Here is a 12,497-nt window from a genome sequence, read left to right on the forward strand (position 1 = left end):
GCCGCTGGTTCGGTCCGAGTAGAGTAACCACCCGAAAATGTGGCCCAATTAATCAACGGTTTACCGGTGGCCATTTGATAATTTCGCCACCGGTCACCGCCAGAGCGGTGTGAAAGTTGAGGGAGAGCACTGCCGAGGGACTGGAGGGTTGGAGAAACAATTATCTTAAAATATCCTCGAGCGGGCCTGACACAACACAGTGACAGCAGTGGTAGCCTGTGCTGTCTGCAGCCTTGGTTCCGTTTAGCCAGCTGGGTTCTGTTTGGCGCCCGCCTTAAAACACCGGCAATGAATTCGCGCTGGGTCCATCTGCCCATCCGCCCTGGTAGATAGGAGAAACAGAAACGTAGGACACATCTCAACCCGGGATTTGGATGGGTTTGCGGTTGAGCAAAACAAGAAAGATAATTTCGCCCAACCGGCGATACAGTTTATTTTCTCCTTCCCGAGGCCGAAAGTCCAGCAGTCCAATGACTTCTCACAATTCAAACGCTTAAAAGGATATGAGGGACAGGGGACTGCGGGGGAGCTTCCTTCGTGCGAATGCGAATGCGACGGTGTAATCTTTCATCGAGCGAATTTCTCCGAATGCTGTCTGCATCTCGGTGTTGCATCTCCTGCCATTACCTCCTCCTCCTCCTCCGCTACACCTCCTAGCGGGCACGGATCTGGCGAGGGCATTGACGCATTAATGCGGCACCTCCTCCGAACGCTCCACTCCTCCCACACTGCACGACTTGCTAAGCGGTGCCGATTATTCGCCGGCCCCAAACACACCAAACCGCAGCCTGACGCGTTCGAGCTGCGACCGCAGCAGCAGCAGCAGCAGCACCGAACGCAACCACTGCGTCATCGATGAACCTTTCTCCTACGCCTGCGGGCGTTCAGCAAAACCGTCCTCTCGTGAGCCCCCATCAGCACCAAACCCAACATCATCATCATCATCATCATCATCAGCATCGACAACACAGCATGATGGTGCAGGCCGCTGCCCGCAAGCTCGCCTTATTAAACAAACAGATTATCGCGGTGCCTGGCCGTGCTGGCATCGCGGTGCGGCCAGTGTGCAGTGCAGCGATGAATTAAATTACGGGAAATTAAAATGGAGAAATTACAGCCACGATTGACCTAATCCCGCCCGGGCATGCTTTCTACGATTGATCGCGCAGGACGAAACGAGCTGCGAGCGAAGAGCGGCTGGTCGTGCTGTGGTAGATTAGTTGACGTTAAGCCGATGTTGCTGGCAAATGAGAACGACCGGGAACAGGCATGGCCCGTCACGCACAAGGCCTCCCACAACACCATCCGATGCGTGCCACGAATGTCAAGCGTATCTTCCAGCCCGCGCACCGAAGACCGAAAACCGTTGACTTTGGTGTAAGCTTTCGTACTACTAGGGTGGCCGATACTGGGGCCGATAGTTTCCACGGCAACCCCGAATATTGCCCATCTTTGGGTGGAATTGCGGAACAAAAGAACAGCACTCTAGCGGTGAAGGCAGGGAGATAGTTTTGAATTAATTATAACAGCGCACTTCACATGTCAATCCGGGCCACCGGGAGACACAAAGCACCAAATACAACCACCAAAGCACCACGACGAAATAAAGCTGCCGCCATCGTTACCGTGTCATGTTAATGGGCGTTGATGTGTATACCCGTTATAGAATAGAATCGAGCCGTGGTTCTCATTAGCGGAACCGCCGAACCGTCTCGTGGACCGTCGTAGAATTAGAGTTTTTCGGCAGGGCGGCTGTTAAAGTTGTTAACGCGGCTGCCAAATTAGAGCCCGGCGTGAGTTGTTGATGTGCCATTGCCCCGGTGCGTGATAAAACGGTGAATTTTATTCGCACAGTGCGACCCGTTAGCCGGAGGGGGAAGTTTGCACAAAATTGCCGCTGCAAAAGTTCGATTGAATGTTGATTGACCGTTTGGAGGGTAATATTACTTCGTCAAGTTTAATGGTGCTGGCGGGACTTTGTCTGTGTGTGAACAGTATGGTCGTAAAAGCGGCTTGGTGGTTGAAATTACATCTTAATTTTTCACATTCCCATCTCCCGTGGCGAAGCTTACTGCGGGAGTTGTGTAATAAATTTGTTGAAGGATGGATAAGGGAAGATGAAGAACCACGATGCAAGATGTCGTAAATAAGGCCGAGGTATGATTTAGCATGCCTACATAAGCGTAAATTTTGATTTTATAATATGTGTTTTTAGTTAAATTTTGGAAAATGGTGATAAGTAGAGCTTACAGTGGGAAATTTGCGCCGACAAAATTATATATAAAGTTTATGATTGTTCAGGAATGTGAGATTGTTATTAAACTGAACATATCAAAGAAACATAGCAATTATTTCATACAAATATGTACATGTAATGGATGTATTAGATGCGTCTTGTCCTAACATTATTTAAATTAAACATTAAATAGTGATTATTATTAAACGGATGAGCAAAATATTGTTAATGCTATGCAGTTAAGCAATTGAAAAATTAAACAAACACTAGAAAAAAACCCATATGGCAGAAAAACGAATCCACAAAGTATGATTCAAACTCATTATTAGAAATTAAAACACATACCATTAAGTATGACCTGAAACATTTTATTTCCACATTGTTATGATATTAACTTCTCTAAGATGACTTTACAAAATGAATGTTGAATTATATCATTATAGTTGAAATTGTAAATCTCACGAGTCACAAATGTTTTAATCACAATTAACGGTCAAATCGCGTTGTTTATATGGTTTATGTGTTTATATGGACAAGGAGTATTGCTCTAAACTTTTTGAAATATAAGAATGAACGATATAAAGCAAACGTATGCTTCACTGGTCTTTTATTTTTTCAAAATATGTAAATTTAAACAAAATCGTTCAATACATTCTTTTTACCAAGCAACATCGTCATTCGTGTTCCATTATGTCTTTTAATTGGTTAACCTGTATCATAATTTTATTTTATTTTATTAGTATGAAGTTTTACATGACACAAAAGATAGTAAGAATTCTAGATATGGTAAATAATTATAGTATAGTCTTTCCCCAAGCTACATAAATAATGCGTTCTGGAGACATTTCCGTAATTTGGATATTTGCGTAAGTCGAATATAACGCTCTTTAGCCAAAATATAATTTATGCATCGTTATTTTTTTAGTTATCTTTATTATGTTTTATGCTTTCAAAATTTCCCATGTTTTTTGTTGTTGATACCTGTGTTTGATTATCATTCTCATGATTTATTGGGCGTATTCCAGAATTTTGTGGTTCGTTTGTATTAATATTCAATCAGCCAATACCAATAAATTGTGGCAACGATACAAAAAAAAATATGGAAAACGATGAATAAATCGTGAGAAGACCCCAAAAATATGGCAACCAACCAACAAATCTTGGGAAACTCTGTAATTACTTATTTAATAGAATCCTCCTATAAAATTATATTTTTATTTCTCTTCAAAGTTGTTTTTAAAGTTTAGCGAAACTTAAATTTATTGTGCATTTGACAATTATTTGAGTAAATTCAAATGGTTTGGCATGTAAATGTAAAACAATAATTAAAAATTCTAGTAACTTAAATTTGTCTAGCTTGAGTGTCGCGTAACTCAGAGAAAAACTGTACAGGCTGTTCAAATGTTCCTAGTACACGAAATGTAACAAAAAGCAAACTTATTTCAATTGTTCTCAAAGCAATATGAATTGTTTTGTATACTCTTCATCAAATATTTGGTATCAATGTGGGTTATATTTATTGTTTGGGTTGTGCTAAATTTGAAATGGTGCATCCATACACTACGATAACGACTTAAAAAATACCAAGATAAGATCCGAACGCATGTAACAACAATTCAAACATTGAGCAAAAAGTAACCCCTTAACGTTAAACAAACCCAAACCTCCCCCTTTATTCTGACATGATGTAAATCTTCCCATCCGAAAAACAGGCACACCGCTTCGTCCCCATTTACTCGCTTCCTGCAGCACACGCTTTTCATGCAAACAAATAAATCAATCGTCTTTATTGTTCCTTCGCTTTGTGCAAGCAAAACCGGCAAACACCACAAACATCATCCCCCATTGCGGCCCAACCATCACTTATGGATCGCGAAAATAAACGCGCACTTCAAATAGCAAATCCAATTCAGCTCGCCCAACGACCTGGCCGGGGGAGGGCAGGGCACAGCAGCACGCGCGACGGTCGCGGAAAAAGTGAAAGACAGCACAATGCAATGCTGCACGTCCCCGCGGGTGCGCACGGAATTTCGAGCGTTTCGCACCCGACGCCGGACATTGTTCGCCGTGTTTGGATGTTCGTGGTGGACGGTTTTGGAGCCTTGGCATTATGCTCCATATTCAAATCGATCGGGTCGACAGGACGGGGCCAAGCAGGGGGGGGGGGATGAAGGTGAAGCGGAATAAAAACACTTTCACGCTTACGAGCAAACGTTCCGGGCGCAAGGGGCACCGTGGCGCCGGGCAGGGAAAACAGCATCTCAAATGATGATAACGCGCGCGCGCCCGCCAAATAATGCATCCGATACGCCGGTGGTCAATGCACTTGCCATCAAATTTCCCTTTTGTTCGGGGTGTAGCGTACCAGCGCGAGATAAAACGATCGCCCGGTAGCAGAAGTCGGGCGGGACACCTACCCGGGCCCGGTTACGGTCATTTTCCATGTCAAAACTCATGCTTTCGAAACAATAGCATTACCAGTCGGTGTAGTTACGTTTTTTTTGTGTGTGCTTCTTTCTTTCATTGTTTCTCTCCATGAGGTTGAGAGATTTGTGTTTTATTACCTTCATTCTCTGACTGTGTGTGTATGTCTTTCTTTAAGCCAAATTATGCACGAAAGCGATAAATTGAGGAAAAGCATCGCGCGGCAAGAGAAAACCCGCCTAAGCCGCCAGTTGACAGCACTCCGACAGCACTCCGGCGAGGGAAAAGCATGCAAATCTGTGCGCGGAAAAATGGTGCCTTTGTTTTCCACCATTGTGAGCCTTGTTTTTTGAGCTCCCTCAATTGTCCGGTCGCAGGACAGGAGAATTAATCTTTGAAACGTGGAGTGGCAACACTGGCTCGCCGTCCATTGTGACACATTTTCCCATGCAATCCCGCGCGCTTTCGGGGTGGCAAAGATCAACCCAGATGGGAAGTTTTAGCACGTGAACTGTGTGTTTGCGAAAAAGCAAAAAAAAAAAATAGTGCTTTTGAGCCCAATTTATTGCCCAAACTATCGGCGAGCACTCCATCCATTACGTCAGAGTGCGCGAACCCGGTTCGGCTTTGGGAGTCTCGCAACAAACGCTGGTGAAGTTGCATCTGCAACAAACCGTACCGAGCAAAAAAAAAAAAAAAATCCCAAGCACAAAACGAAACTCGGTCACATTTACATGAACCGTACGGCGATGTTTCGCTTTCCTCCCGTTGCCCGTCTTTTAACCAACGGGGTGCGCTTCTACCCGTACGGCTCCATTGCCCGGGGTGCCCAGGGTCTGGTTCTCGTGTTGCTTGTTGCTTGTTTGTGCCGGTCGTTTTTTTTTTGCGCTACATCGTAAAGAACTCCAAACTGTTCGCAAACACGGTGCGTACGAAAATCCCGAACGCGCTCCCTGTCGTAGTCTGGCGCTGGCCTGGATCTATGCTACGGGAAGCCCCCGATTCCCTCAACCTCCCGTTAGCAAGCGGAGGGAGGCCTGGGGAGGGGATGGAACTGTTTCAAAACTCTCTCGCGCGCACTCGCGAGCCACCCAAAAAAAAACCAAACAACGCACACAACAAACGCCAGAGAGTGCGGTATGATTTATGAGAACCATACTGGCGGAACCGGTCCGGGTATTAGTTCTTCTTGTGTTTTGTTTCCGTTTAGTGCACCTCCGAGAGGCCCTGAGGAGTATGTTTTCGCTTTGATTTGCATTTCCTCCCGTCCTCGTGCGGATCGTGAGCGTGCACGTCAGCTGATGCCTTCCAGGCCAGTGCGTTCGTTTACCGTCCGCATTAGACCGTAGCCCGGCACGGGGGAAAAAAAACGGCACGAAAAGTAATCGAACAGCGTGCAAAATTAAGCGCGCCCCAACGCTCGTTGCTTCGATTGCGTTTTAATCCACTTGATAATTAGAATAAGTAACTGGTACACTGCGCGGCACAGTGCTGGTTTCACGCAAGCCTCCTCCCGGTGGTTTTGGGCCGATCGGTCCGGCCCATTCTGCAGGAGAAAGCCTCCATCCGTCCGCAACATGAAAACATTAAACCACCGCGGGAAGAATGGGTGCATCCCACACCAGTTTGTTGTTGCTTTCTTTCTTTCTTAAAATCAACGATGTTCGCACCTTCTCAAGGAACCGTCTGCACTCCAGGAGGGAGGTTCATCTGGGCGCTCGCACACACACACAGCAAGAAGCAGGACAAGCAGGAAGATCTGGAACTGGACCACACCTCGGCTGGCGCGCGCGCAAATTGCGGCCACACCACGTTCTTCCGACTTTCAGGACACACACACAAACACACACGCACACAACCCCGGCACCCGGGTGGACACTTTGCGGAGTTAGGTTGCGACGAAAGCGACACGTTTTTTTTTTGCTTCCTCTCTTTCTCTAGCACTCCAACGCTTGGAAGCTTGGGCACGAAAGCACTAACCCGGCGGACAGGGAGAGGGATGAAAACATAGGAATACACGCACACCGACACGGAGCAAACCGGTTAAGGGGCAAAGGGTGAGTTTTTGTTATGGGGGAATGAACGGGGAAGTGAAAAAAAACCGGGACTCAACACACACTCTGCCTGCCTGCCGGGGCGTTCGAGGTACTACGAGTCTGTGTCGACGGCGATCGCGATGATCGAGAACCGAACCGAGCGGGCCGCGGTGTTATGGCAGACTGAAGAAGTGTTCCAAATGCCGACCGGAATGTGCCTTCGCCGTGCCGGGGCTAAACAAGCGCTGCCGTTGCCTGGTGGTTGGTTGGGTGAGGAGAGCGCTGGGAGTGGGGCGTCGTCGCTGAGCTGCGAAATAAAGCCGGTGGCCGCGTGCGCCGCTTTGCTGCGCTTTGTCCCACGTAGATCCCCCTAGAGTGGGCAAGCGATCGTTCAGCTCAGCATTTGAGGTTCAATTTTCTTTGTGGCGGTTTAGGTGGTTAGATGGGAAGTAGTTTTGATAGAGTTTTAATGTGAATTGAAAGAAGTTTTACAGAAATATTGTATAGTGTGTTGAGGGAAATTATTATTGCTTTCAATACCTTTTTGAAATATTCATTGAATCAGGACCAAAATATTTTTTTCGAAGTAGACAATCATCAAATATTATTCAAGCATTCAAGTTGTCTTAAGAACCACAAATACACAATTGATAATATTGTTGCATTGTGGTAATATTGTAATGCTTCTTGTAACGGCAATTTGAATTAAACTAACAATAATAATCACAACAATCGATGTATAGCTATTCCTCGATATACGCCATACTCGATGTACGGAATTTCGCTATAAGCGATTTTTTAGGCTTGACAATTCTCTGAGCAAATGGTACTGATTTGACACATCACCTATCAAATGCAAAATAAATTCCCTTATGACAAATTTTAAAACCATTTAAATGCAAACCATCATCAATAAACAAACAAAGGTACACAACTGTTATCTTCATTTGGAATCAGATCAAATCAGATCAGAATCAGTTCAAACAGAAGGAAATATATAGAGTCTATAAGTTTCATAACCGCAAATCATACGTTTCCTACAGTCGGCCCTTTCGAGTATCAATAAGTTACCGTCCAAAGATTTTCTGGAACTTCATGAACAGCAAACGAAAGTGCAACAGTCTGCCGTTTTGCATAACGTTGGAATATCAAACGTTTGAGGGCGAAAACGAGATCTACAATGGGTTCGCAAACTACTTTGCTTACCACAATTCATCTCTAGCTACACAACACATTAATATCGAAGAAGCCCCCCGGTAGTGTTGTCAAACTTCCGTCAAATCTGTATGCTTTGAGCAGATAGTAAGTTTTTGGAAATAATGATTCAGAAACACCTACTTCGATGCGGTCCCGTGGTACAGTCGTCAACTCGAACGACTCAATAACATGTTCGTCATGGATTCAAGCCTAGAATGGACCTTCCCCCCGAGGAAGGATTTGGTATGTCCGCTTCCCTGGCCGATCTACAGCTACTAACCTCGTGCAATTCTTGCATTATTGATATTCGCACCTTGACTAAGGCATTCAGGTCAATGCTACTAATACCGATCTCCATTCGGCCTTTGATCGCAATAATCATCTCACTTTATCACAAAAACTAATGAAGCTTGGCGTGATTTAGTTAAATTGATCGTCTCTTGACTATGCCAATCGTACCTTGATCGTCAAGATAGGAGATAGCATCTCGCAATATTACTCTAATGTTGCAGGTCTGCCTGAAGGAAGCGTTCTAGGTCCGCTACTGTATCTTAATCAACGACGTAGTTTTGGTAGCACCGGAATGTTCAATGTTGTTATATGCTGAAAATTTAAAAATTTACTCTGCGATCAGAAAAAGTAGTGGTTGTAGTGATTAAAACTGCAATACTCTGCCTGCTTGTTCCAATCTTGGTATTCTGTGAATATGGTATCTGTCAATGTGAGTAAATGTACTATTATATCCTTCTCTCGCAGTTAGAATCCTTTCAAACACAATTAAACATATATCGACGTCACACTTCCTCGTTCTGATCTACTATTACATTACTTTAGCTATAAGTATGATAACTAATTTCAAACAGAAAAAACAAAAGGATTTTAAAATGCATCTTTTTTTAACACAAATGGTGAAATTCAATATGACGAACTGTGATTTCCGGATACAATCTGCACGATGATGAATATTGTTCCACTATTCTTGAACAGGTTGAAATTTCCAGTTTGTTGGCTTCAAACAAACAACGACCCATTGACAGAATGTTAGTAAGTAATGAGCTTCTCTTAAACAATATTTAGTATTTAGATTGACGTATTTAATTTTTAATTAAAATTAATTTTCTTATTATATCCTTTTATTATGGATTTCCTACGATAAAATTTATACGGGTCAGGGAGCATTTCTCAATGACAAATTAAAGTATTACTGTTTCACAACCTTCTTAGCTACAGTCATTAGTAAGTAGATGTCATATAAAAATAAGTAATTTAAAAGATGTGTTATTGGTTTAATTACCATTTTAATTACCTGGTTAATTAAACTGGTTTGACACGTTTTAATTGATAACAGTACATTTTCTGCAACAACAACAAAAAATCCAAATTAGTAAAACGATAAATACTTTGATACTTACCTTGAAAACTTTGAAGATATTAAAGTAAAGTTAAAATTAGTGTAGCTAAGCAAAATTTAAAATTTTAAATGCTTGAGCTGCAAAACTCACTCACTTGCAATACTTTTCCGCCCAGCGAAACACAAACTAACGTTAGAGAGATACCGGGAAGATAGAGATAGGTGCTTCCTACTGCCAGGTGAATATCGTACCGTCGATCAGCTGAAAAGTTGTTGTACATCGAGACGGCAACGGCAGAAGGAGACGATCGAGAGTGACAGATAAGGATGGCACGGAGCGCCGTGGAACGCATCGATGGAAAACCGGAGCGGGGGGGGGGGGGTGAAACGCCCTGCGGTGAGCTAGAGAGTGAAATAGAGACCCATGGCTGGGCAAGCTGGGCATGACTCAGGCAACGCTGCGCTGCAATGTCACCGATCGGGAAACAGGCAGCATGAAAATGAATCGTAGAACAATTTGTGTCGAGATATAGAAGTGGTCGCTCGACCAGTGGACAGTGGGGCAATGTACAGCAAAGTGTCAAGTGAATCGGGGTGACTGATCGTACCTCCGGGTTTGGAGTGAGGGATAAAAGAGACGAGCAAAAAGGAAACGACATAACTGTACAAGTCGTGCTGCAGGTGTGCTGTAAAGGCAGTACGCGTGCCATCGATCGAGGACTTTTCCTGCCACTCGTGATCGTGAGCACCGGCCCCTTTAACAATCTCGATTACCACCCGTTACCGCCACCGGGACACAGGCATGATGGCGCTTAGATCATGCTCTCCTTCCGCATGGAATCTGTGACACATATAAGCGTCAAAGAAGGAATGCTGTTAGGGAGCAGGAAAAGAAAGACCGTTCGTACATCGAGTACACATTTCCGGAGGTGTGGTGGAAATCATTCGCCAAATCTTGTACGCTTGAGCTGACTGGGTGCTGTTTTTACTTCCTTCGTTTCGCAGTAGAACAGCAGCAAAGGGTGGTTTGCCTGCTTGGTTCGCGCCGTTTCCGAATCGTGCCCACTCACCAAATGGGTATTTTCTTCCCACGGGCACTTTTAAAGCACCCTCCCGGCAGCAGTTGGTTGTGGACGGGCAAAGGAATTTGGCAAACATCGGAACAAAAGGAAAACTGCATAGAACATCGGATCGGTGGAGGAAAGCGCACTGGTGTGCGAGAATCGAGAGGCGTGGAGGCGCCTGCGGCAGAAGGTTAGTGGTTTATTAGGTTAAGCATGCGGAACGAAACGAACCAAAACCAAACATGGAACACTGGGAGGGCCCACCTGATGGCTGGAGCGGGCGTGGGGGAGGGAGGCTCTCGAAATTATAAGTGGATAAATTATTTCCGTTTGGGGAGATTAATTTTGATATGCAAATGGTTGGCGTCGGTGCGGAATGCTGGAAACGATCAAACCGATCCACACATACACACACACGCACACATGTGCAACGGGAGTTTTGAGAACAGCCCAGGTCCGGGGTCCACATTACGCGCTGCTTTGGTGAGAGGTTGGCTTGGAGAAGTGCTTTTGAATTGAGAGTTTAGGTTTAAATGGTTAAACGCTCCGAGCTGGAATGCTTACGCTATTTTAAAGCAGTGGAACAATGGTATTGGAGATTATTTAAAACAGCCCAAAAAGGCATAATGGGTTGCATTTTATTTTTAGAAAAGCGGTTGCTTTCATTCATTTTGATCGATCATTGATAAGGTATGATTTCTTTTTTCGTGACTGATCATATTTCTAGATTAAATAATTTTATCAGGTAACAATTTGTATCTTATATTTACTTCTATAACGTAAATAATTTGTTCTTTATTTCTAGGACAAAGTCGAATCATAGTATTTCTATTAATTCAAAAAATTGTTTCATCTCTTTTTTTTAATACTTATCAATTAACTTAATCAAACTTATAATTTACTTTATCAACTCATAACAGACATCAAATCATGTACCCATAATCGATCTTTACACCTGGTTCGGTATATGTATCCCAAGTAAAATTTTAAATCTTATCATAGTTTTTACGTTGTTGTTACGGTTATTCCATTAAGCCTCCCTTTTTCATTTGAATACCTTGTATGACCTAATAAAACTATAATAAAACTCTCTTAAGACTGATAGGGCCCATCTACAGAACTCTGTTAAGACTACTTGTTAAAACTATTTCTAGACCTTTAAGATGTGAGGCGTAGATAAATTATCAAAATTACAGCTTATTGCTTTGGATATGTTCTTGAGACGGCAATAAAGTAATGATTATGATGTCATAAAAATGGTTGAGAATTAATTGAGAGTTATTATGTTGTTTTAATATTTTTTTTTTTTGATTCGGAAATCGCTCGCGTATGAGCAGAAATCCATGCCAAGAAAATTTGACTGTTGAAATACATTATAATAATAAAAAAAATAGCAAAGCGCCTCAATAATAAGCATCTTTTTAGTTTAAAAATAAATTATTTTAAAAATATAGTTTTCATTAAAACGCCCTCAATTTGCACAAAAAGCTTTTTCAAGGCTGTGGCATTATAAAAATGACGGGAAACACATTTGGGAAATAGCCATTTTTCTATTTGTCTTGTAAACTATGAATTGGTTTATCTACACATCAACATGGCTGACACATTTTGGACACACAAATAAACAATATTATACATTAAAATGGATTCCATTGGCTTAAGATCAAGAGGACTTGCCTGATCACAAGTTCAGTCGATTTGTAGTGCTATGTGTATGGCTGAGATAGTTTTAAACAGCACATAGCTTTAGTAAGGTAAAGGTTTTAAAGGTTTAACAACTTTAAAGACTGTTAAGCATCTTTAAAAGACATGTTAAAACTATGTGCCTCCAGTTTTAACAGAAAGTCTTATCATCGCCTTCAGAACATTTTAAAGTTTTAACAACTTTAAATACTATTAAGTATCTTCAAAATACATGTTAAAACTGTAAGCCTTAATACACTCATAGTAAAGCATTTTATAGACATGTTTAAGTGTAAAAGCCATAGGAAATGTTTCTTGGGATGTCTTTTTAGAGAAGCTGCAATTTCAATTACAATTCTGCTACTTAGTTTCCCTGCTACTAAGATACAGAGCCCGTAGATGTTCTTGAAACGATCACAAAACCTAGTTTGGTTTTTGGAAATGATTTTGAACCCAAACCGGTATTGGAAATGATCCTACACTTGAAACTGTACGTGGATTTGTTC

At 42.7% G+C, this 12,497-nt stretch overlaps 1 protein-coding gene across 1 annotated transcript in view; it reads right to left on the bottom strand.

Moving 5' to 3' along the window:
• Positions 1-6,874, bottom strand: part of LOC120899537 — a 33,713-nt gene extending 26,839 nt beyond the window's left edge. Inside the window, exon 1 of the mRNA XM_040305504.1 lies at positions 6,331-6,874. The gene's annotated coding sequence lies outside the window, so the exon portion shown is untranslated. The remainder of the gene's footprint in view (positions 1-6,330) is intronic.
• Positions 6,875-12,497: the final 5,623 nt, after the last annotated feature.

The sequence above is a fragment of the Anopheles arabiensis genome, chromosome 3 (assembly GCF_016920715.1).
Source record: "Anopheles arabiensis isolate DONGOLA chromosome 3, AaraD3, whole genome shotgun sequence".
In the NCBI taxonomy this organism is placed as follows: domain Eukaryota; kingdom Metazoa; phylum Arthropoda; class Insecta; order Diptera; family Culicidae; genus Anopheles; species Anopheles arabiensis.